Consider the following 10189-nt stretch of genomic DNA (forward strand, 5'->3'; position numbering starts at 1 on the left):
TAAAGATGTTTTGGCAACCGTTTGTATTTGGACAACAGAAGAGTTCGGAGTAACACTTTCAGTTCCCTGAGATCTTCTCCTAGCCCCACAAACCTGCACTGAATCTACAGGCTGATCAGTTGCTGATTGGATGGCTACATTTGTTTCAACGAAAGCTTTTAAGTCAGGATAATTGTTATCAGGCTGACTAACTTCTTCCACATCAGTTTTTTCTGCATCTTTGTTGCGGTTTACTTTCTTAGTCAACGAAGATATTCTAGCACGGAGCTCTTTGATCTGTTTCTCTAGCTCAGAGTTGCGCTTAGACTGTTCTGTAGCTAGGGTTAAACCAAATTCTCTGTGACAGAAGATAATGCCTTTGACACTGTTCTTGCGAATACTTTCTCCTAGTACCTTCTTACAATCTTCGATTGACCAAACTCTGCCTGGATCAATGCTAAATTTCTTTGTTAAATTCAATCTGACTTTCTCAGTCACGATTGAGTCCATGTGCTCTGATAACAAAGACTTGAATTCACTATCTGTCCAAAAAGGTGTAATCTGTCTAGTACTTTTCCTAAACATTTTGTGAATTTTTGTTACCACAAACAAACACTAAAAAAACTTCTCTCTACTGTCTTGCAAACAGAGGGTACAATCTTATTAGCACATGAGGCTAAATCTAATTCTAAAGCTAATTCTCTAGCTCACAGATAGGTCTTCTCTAGCAAGAGCATACACACAATATTAACATGTAACTGTTAATCTTCCCTGTCAACAACAGAGGGTAAATTTCATCTCTAAAAGAAAAAAATTTTAGAGGCTCATCTTTAGTTAACCAAACTCTACAGCTGTTTGTTAACTACTTCTCTGAACGGCGCAGAGGAAAACATTTGTACTGGTCTGCATTGGTTCTTTGAATGGAGTGTAAACTCACCGAATCGTTGGTTGTACAGAAAAATTTCGTCTGGAACTCAGTCAGCTTTGTTGAGATCTTTGAGCTTGAAGTTTCAAGATTCAGTCTGGAACTCAGTCAGCTTTGTTGAAATCTTTGAGCTTGAAGTTTTCAATCTGGAGGAAGCTGGAAAGATTCAGTCTGGCAATCTTTGTCAAATCTTTTGTTGAGCTTGAAGTTTCAAGATTCAGTTCATTGAGCTTAAAATTCTTCTTCCATCTGTTGGAAAGTTTTTCTTCGTCGAAGCAAGAGACCAGGAGACGTTGGGGATCACGTTCAAACAAAGTTATTCTTTATTGAGGACTTCGCGTTGACGCGGCTGCAGTTCTTCCCAAATCAGTCTGACTAACGTAACTTTACATGGTTTCTTTATAGGCATTTTAGTGGGCTGTCCCTAAAGGTGCTGAACTTATACACAGCCTTTAGGGATGACTACTGCTAAAGACAATAGAGGCAATTACCCCCAACTGAACTCCCCAAATGGTATAAACACAAATGGTCACGAGAACTAAGACTAGTAACATTCACACACAGTTCAACTCTTAGTTGGAAGATCAAAGGCTAACAAAACCCCTGACTATTACAATGTTTAGACAGCTGACTTAAAGCTAACTTCTGATCAGTAAATTGATGCCATCATGTTCACCTTGAATGCCCAATACAGTGTAATTCACCTTAGTTTTTCATGTGATGTTATGTAAGGAAGTAAGATCAGCAGATCTTAAACATATTCTTAAATTTGGATCCTTCAGAACACTACATCCAACCCGGTTGTGGTCATTGGCCAGTTATACATACTCCAACCCCCAATTTTGTTAATATGCTTCGTTCTTTTTATTATTGTTATTTTATTATTATTATTCCTGTTTGCACTCCTGGTCAGATGCTAACTATGTTTCATTGGCTCTGTACTTGTATTTTGTCAATGACAATAAAGTGAATCTGAATCTGAATATACAACCACACACACACATATATACATGTTGTATATATCACTTCGCAAAATGTAAACACTGGTCCAGCAGCACTTCTGGTTTAATTTTTTTTATATACTACATAATTAAACCATTATTTGTGTAAAATTTTCATTTGGTTACAAATGCTAAAACCAGCGGACCAGCTCTGTTTACGTCTTCTAAATTGGTTTATATATACGTGTGTGTGTGCGCGTGTATGTGTGTGTGCACATCTTTTGTTTATTGCAGGTGTCACAGCATGAGGTGGTTGTGTAAAAAAAATGTAGCTTTGAGTCAAACAAAAGACTACAACTTTTAAAACACTTACAGCTCAAACACGGAAATTCTGGCTGTCAGTCATCAACTCCTTTTCTTTATGCTGATTGCCCTTGTTCATTTAAAACATTTAATGCTCTTCGAATACATTTGTCCCGACACCACGCAAAATCAGATAAACCAATAGAGGTGCTTTCATTTAGTTGTCTTTATGCAATTCATTGTCATTCTCTTCAGAGAAGCAATATTTTGAGCACCTTAGCAACCATCTGAGGAGGTACGAGGTAGTGACTTGTGTATTCAACCTTTGCGACCCATAAACACAGGAAACACAATAAACACTCCCTTGAAGATTTTAAATGGAAGTCTTGAAAAAATACCCAAATCCCACTGTTTTGCAAAATGATTCAGAGGTCTCTGAGGATGATAGCCTGGTTAAAACCAGACCATTCTTAGTAGTAACTGAGTTATGGTCTGGCAAAGCTTCATTAATAACTAATTTCCAAAGGGGCGTCACCAACGGATGTCGCTCAAATGCCCCTGGGCGCAATTGGACAGACCTAAAACCAATCAGAACGATCGTCATCGTGTAAAGCCCGCCTCAACGTTTCTGATTGGTGCATCGATTTGGACGGATTAAAAATTGGCTTGAATGGGCTCTTTGCCAGACTACTTGCAGAGCAAATCTAAATTTGCCGGACGTTTGTCTGGGTTTTCCCAGGCTATGAGGATGACACATAACTGGATAAAACTTTGGTTGAAGCACAAGATAATTTGTCTGAAGTTATAAAGAAGAAGTTTGGTCAAATTTTCTAAAGTTGGAAAGTCATTTCAACGTGGTGCACTGATCAAATCGTAGATGAACTTCAGTTCATATCCTCCTCTGCATCTGCTCCAGTTTTGAAAGATGTTGTTGAGTCCATTTTAAAGAGCCATAACTGTTACATAGATACAACAGTTATCTCAGATTTGGTGAAAACTCAGTGTTTTTCAATGAAAAATCAGTGACCTTTTTCAAAAGCAAATAAGAGGAGAGAATTTATGAAAGCACAATTTTCAGTAGAATTAGACAACAATAAAGACAACAGAACATTCCAGTATGTTCCGATACTCAAGTCTTTGTTGCAAGTCTTGAAAAATATCGAAGAAAAGGACCTAGTCACTCAAAAAAATACTGGATGTGCATCACAATACCAGTCCTTCCATGATGGATCTCACTTTCATTAATTTTTCGCAGGGGATGTCGAGAGATTACGTCTTATTCTGTACATCGATGACTTCGAAGTGTGCAATCCCTATTATTGCAAGATTCACAAAATCACCGCTGTCTACTGGGTGTTAGGAAACTTTCCAGCACATGCACGATCAACATTGGCATCTATTAATTTATCCATTCTTTGTAAGGCAGATGACACAAAGCGATTTGGATTTCAGAAAGTTCTAGAGCCACTGTTGACTGACCTTCAAAGCTTGGAAAAAGAAAAAGTTCCAAGTTTAGAAAAAGTCATGAAAGGCAGTGTGGTGAGCCTGGTGACTGATAATTTGGGAGCCCATTCTGTGAGAGGATTCGTTGAAAACTTCACGGGATCTCGTCTGCCGATTTTGTCTTCCAGACCAGGGGTCTCATTTATAAAACTGTGCGTAGGGACCTTACTAAAAATGTACGTGCGCCTGAAAGCCAAAAATGGCGTACGCAAAAAAATATTCAGACTTATAAAACCGTTCGTACGCCAGAACCTGCGCAGAATTCACTTTATAAATCCCAGTCAGCGGAAGATTGTGCGCACATGCGTCTCCACCCCGAAATAACCATATATGGAGCTTACAACGCCTAGTTTTACTATGCATATCCTCATCTGCATATCATTTGCATATATGATTATTCATACATGTGATAATGTTTAACGGTACAAGACACATTACATTAATAAAAATCAAGTAGTTGCTTGCCTTGTTTTTGAATACATAAATCAAATAGTGTAAAATACATTTCAGAGAAAGTGTTTCTCAATCTTTTCCACTGGCCGAATTGTATTTTTAATTGATTTATATTTTTAATGGAAACAGATATGCCTTGGGCATTATTTGCACGAAACAATTTTCTCAGACAATCTGGTATTATCATGATAAGCAATTATCTCTGTGGTTAAAACATTAAAACACAGCACGCCACAGGAAAAGTGTTTAAAAACATTGCATCCACAACAATTGATTGAATTTGAATATAAAAAATGTTGTAGCTTCTCAGTAATGATTTCATGTTTAAGTGTTTAACTCCATAATTTGAATGGCATATTTAATCTAAATGTTTATCAGAAGTAAAACATAGTTTAAATCATTATTTTATTTATTTAAACTGTTATTTGCGTCAGTTTCACTAAACGGCCCAACGCGCTCGCTGGCGCGGACATTTAAGAAGGGATGGATATTTGCTTCAAGTGACAGGCTTGGTGAGTGAAATTATATTTGTATTATCTTTCTGTATATGTTTAATTTTCTTTAGATTTTCTGTCTAAAAGTGACCAAAAAGACACTTAACTCCAGTTCACCATCGGTGTCGCCAAACTGCTCCATCTCCAAAACGTTCGTACGCATGGGTCAGAGTTTGCGTGCAGGTGCGCAAATTTTCCCGTCAAGTTTGTTTTTATAAATCACAACTTATGCGTCGGAAGTGGCGTACGCACATTTTCAGCCCCTTTTTGCCACGTTTAAAATCCAGACAGGTCCCAGTTTCAGACCACAGAAGTAAGATCTGGACTTTTTCAGAGGAGAGATAAAGAGCAGCACACTTTGTATGTTGAGACAGTTTTGTCAAGTCCTACTCCCACTCCTTGCTATGGTGTAAAAAAACAGTGTGCAAAAACAGTGTGCACTGTCTGAAAAACTTCATAATTTTCATGTAACATCTGGTTACACACCAGATGTATTACATGACCTTCTTGAAGGTCTTGTTCCAGTGGAACTGGCATTGTCATTTCAAGCCTTGATCAAGAAGAAATATTTTTCTCTTGAGGAGCTCAATAATTGCATTCGACTGTTCCCTTATAAGTGGAGTGAACAAGCAAATCGTCCACATTTTATTCCTGATCATTTTGCCACAAAAAGATCTGTAGGAGGTAATGCACATTGGTGTCTGTTGACTCTCATGATAGGCTTGAAAGTACCTGAGGATGATGAAGTGTGGCAGATGTTAATGACCTTAAAAACATTGTGGAACTTGTGATGGCCCCAGTTCATACAGAGCAGATAACTTGCTACCTTGACTCTTTGATTTCTGAGCACCCACACAGATTTCTGGTAGTTTTTCCTCAAAAAAGGCTTCTTCCCAAACACTTTCTCGAGCACTACCCTGAATTCATTCAGGAATTTGGTCCTCTGGCAGCCTTGTGGACCATGAGATTTGAAGCTAAACATGGCTTTTTCAAAAAAGCTGTCAGACAAACAGGCTGTTTCAGGAACATACTGCTGTCCCTTGAAAAAAAAAAAAAAAAACACCAGCTCATGATTGCATTGCATCTCCATGAATCAAATGTGATCAAGTCATCACTTTCAGTCACAACAACTTCACAAGTCTCTGTGGACGTCCTAAAGGATGACATAAAAGATTTGGTTCAACATAGGTATCCACGTGGCACAATGGTACTTGTACTATACTATGTAGCTATAAACCTGGAATGTTGCTATTTCACTGCAGACTTGCCAGACTTTTGTGATGTGTTACAGTCTATCTTGGTTTGTAATGAACTGGTCTTTGTTGTCAGACTAATAAGCACATGGTACAATGAGCACCTTATGAGCTATGAGTTGGAACACACAGCCAACATTCTGTTATTTGAGCAAAGAAAAATGGTTGACTACTATCAAGGCTGCTTACAATGTTGCAGGAAGTCGCTTGACTACCTTAAAGAGCTATATTTGCCCCTCATTTTAGGTGCATGGTTATCGAAGTTAATGCTGTAGTGTACACATTTTTAATTAGGATTAATTGTTTTAATTGCTGGGGTTTTTTTTCTGTGTACCACAGCAAAGCTGCAAATTGTTTTTGAAGAGAATGTCATTCGCAAATTGGTTCTGCCCTCAGGCATCCCCAGTACTCTTCAGGACCTTAAATGTGTAGGACACCGTTCGCAGGACACTGTTATGCTATGTCCTGCTGAAAGTGAGACATCATTCCTTTCTTTAGACTCCAGATCCAGTAGTTTTCAAGACACTGTTCTGCTATCTTCATCTGAGAGTTCCACATCATGCCGTTCTCAAGGATGGCTAGCAAAGTTTAAAATAACAACATTCTCATTCGATACAGAGCTCTTGCTTTCAGAAGGAAACAAAGCCTACCAAAAGGATGGCACCCTCTTGAGCAATCCAAGAGTAACGAGAAGTGTCCTTGAGGCACTAGCAGAGTACAATATTTTGTACACTGCGTACCCAACAGGTGTCCAGGTTATGAACGTAGTAGAGATGTTGATTGAAAAGTACCCATGCCTCAAAGAGCCAGGGTCCTTTAATGGACATAATGGGTGGCAGCAGAGGATTAAATATAAGATGGGCAAATATAAAGCAAAATTAAGAGATAGTCAGCTTTCCTGTCCAGAGCTGGAGGTCAACTCTTTGAAAAGTAAGAAGACAATTGAAAAGTCTTGCCCCAAAGGCATGAAAAGACCCAGGAAGGCTGAAGTAAACTAATTGCTCCCGTTTCCATTTGGGGAAACCGAGAAAACAACAAAAAGGTCATTGGTGAGATAATGGAGACTTTCTCCTATCGAAGATTAGAAATCATTAATCACTGCCCTGCTGTCTTTCATGGAGATTTCATGGAGAGATGGCCAGCTCTTTTTTTGTGAATCTGAGGTAAACCTTAGTTCTTCTTTTGCTGGCTTGATGGTAGTATGTAAGTACTTATAAATATTGTAACTCATATTTCATACATTAAAAAGAATTAAATATTTTTATTTTATTAGTATAGCATGATGTGGGACTGAGGTGCTATATTGCACCACTACTGTATACAGAACCTGTTAAGCCCCTGTATGATTCTTCAGCGGTTCTTTGGGGTGGTTTAGGTGCTATATAGTACCACTGCCATACAAGGAACCTGTTAAGCCATTTTTGTTGAAGAAATAAAATGCGAAATGGCACCTCTTATGGGTTCTACACAGCACCATTTGACAAAGGTGCTGTAGAGCTCCTTTAAAGATATGGTGCTATATAGCACCAAAAGTGGTTCCCCGATGATTACGAGCCAAGAACCACTTTTTTTTTTTTTTTTTACAGTTTATGAAATATCGGTTTACATTCCTAAACATTAATTTTGCCATTATTTGTAATAATCCAGTGAGAATTTTGTATGCACAGTGAGTCTGACAACAGTTGGTGCTCCACAGAAGATCTGGTCTGAACATCATTGAGTGTCTATTATAATCATTGTGAAAAACTGTGGCAATGTCTGCAAAATAAATACTTAAAAAATGTAAATGCAAAGCTACCTGAAAAAACTATATAAAGTGTACATAGGCCAATAAGTAGGCCAAACTAGGTCAATAGAAGTTAAATGAAAATCAATTTATGAAAGCATTTTAAAGGCGTCCCCGCTTTGGAGGTAGTTTTTTAAGTGTCTTGCAGACACAGTTCTTCTGGATTTAGTCTTTCTTCATGTAATAACAGATTTAATGATGGTGAGACCAAATCTCTGTGGGGCACTTATCACATAAAATTAAAGAGAACATGCAACTTACTGTACATTATTGTAACCACTTCAGTGAACAACAATCACTCAGCAGAGACATGATTAAAGATAGCTTCACCAATCATGTAATGAAGATCATTGTACTGGGCAGCACGTCAGGAGAGGAAGATGCCAACATGGCTGACGTCATTGTCATTGAGGGAACTGAGATGCTGTTGGAATGTAAGAATCTCACAAATGCATGCCTTCTGCTCATGGGCTTCATTTAATCCCTGAACTTAAGCTATCCCTCAAAGCTGAGAAACACATTTGAAGTCTTTCAGAAAATCTTTCTTGGGCTGGATGCTTTAAAGTTTTCTCCAAAAGTTGGCTCTTTACATAGAAAGCTACTAGTATAAGTCTGCTAGTTGGCCATTGGTTTTTACACTTACTTTTTGTATTTGCTAATTTGTTCAGCAAGTTAGAATATTCTAAAAAGGTTTGTTCATGTAAATTAGAGCAAAGTTTGTACTATACTGTACAACAGAAACATTGTAATGCAGTGTAATTTAAATAACTGTCGCAAAAAAAACAACCAAACTGACCCCACTCAGCATTTAAACATAATAGTCCTTTCAGATTTTGAAAGATGAATTCTCTCTCCAAGGATTTTCTTTTTTCTTTCTTTTTGTATTTAAGATGGAGATCTGCGCTGAAAGCCTATGGAATACCCTGATCGACTAAAATACCTCCTCGCCCAATAATAAATGCATAGATTTTAGTATGGCTTCTAGAGGTATAGGGAGTATAATTTATAAATCACTTGTGGTACAATAGTTTTCAAAACTTCTGGGAGAGAGATAACTTAACATTAACATGATTAATTGGGACACTGTCTGGGGGAATTGTTTTGCTACCTCAAAAAAAATCCATTATAAGTTCATTTATAAGGCAAACGCCACTCCTTGTTTATTGTATAAGATAAAAAGATAAAAAGTCACCTGTGTAGCAGCGAAAGTCCAGGTGCAATGCATATGTTTTGGGACCGTTCTCGAATTGAGCGGTTTTGGTCCTCGGCCTGGGACTTGTTGACAGATCTTCTGAACACTGATCCAAAATTACCCACTGCTTTTTCTTTTTCTTGATGATTCTTCATTGTCACTGTCAGGGGCGGGTTTACCATTTTGGGGGCCCCAAGCAAAGTCAGGATCTCAGGCCTCCCACAACCCACTCCCCAACATTAAAGTAACATTTTATTCTGAACTGCACAACAATATTTACATTTACAGTAGCAGACACCTTTATCCAAAGTGACTTACAAATGAGGAATACAGCAAGCGATTCATCATGAAGAGGCAAACAACGCAAGAAGTGCTCAAAATATAAAGTTTCAGATGTTGCTTAGAGTAGCATAAGCTAGACAAGGGAGGGATTAAAGGAAAAGGAAAGGATATAATTTTTTTTATGAGGTTAAGTGCTCACAGAAGAGATGAGTTTTCAGCTATCTTTTGAATGTTGTCAGGGATTCTGCATTCCAGAAGAAGGTAGGGAGATCATGAACCGTGAATAAAAATGTTCTTGGAGAGTGATTGTGTGTCTCTCTGTGATGGTACCATGAGTTGTCGCTTATTTATGAATATCAATATCAACATTGAATAATTAAGTGAGACATTTTTGTAAAAAATTAGGCTATTTATTTTTTACAGAAATTTTCTACACTTAGGCACTTGCTCCCTTCAGCTTTAAGATATAAACCTTCTTGGTTTTGAATTCATCAAGAGTCTTAACTTTGTCCACTGTCTTCAATATTCAAAATTACACATAAGATATCGTTGACCGACACATTAGAGCAGTCGAAAAAATATGACAAAAGCAGCTAATGATGGAAAGAGGAGACGGAGGCGATCACATTCTACTTGGCTAAAGATATGGTGCCATTCAACTCCGTGGAAAACGTGGTATTTAAAAGACTGATTCAAACTTTAGAGACACGGTATGAATTGCCAAGTCGCAAATATGTTTCTAATACTGCCATTCCCCATATGTATAATGAATGCCGACAGAGAGTCACTGCACAAATAAAGCATGGATAATTTTTTGCAACGATGAGTAACTTATGGTCCAGTCGTACAGCTGAGCCGTACCCGAGTCTAACTATCCATTTATTGTTGAAGACTGGAAGCTAAAGAGTGCATGTCTTCAAACAAACTACTACCCTGAAGACCACACTGGGGAGCTAATTGCTCACGACCTGAAGGATGCACTAGAATCTTGGAGTCCAAGCGAAGAACAAATGTCCTGCATAAAAACAGACATTGGTACAAAAATGGTGAAGGCCTTGCAGTTCAATAACTGGACTCG

Source organism: Abramis brama, assembly GCF_963993115.1.
Source record: "Abramis brama genome assembly, chromosome: 7".
NCBI lineage: Eukaryota > Metazoa > Chordata > Actinopteri > Cypriniformes > Leuciscidae > Abramis > Abramis brama.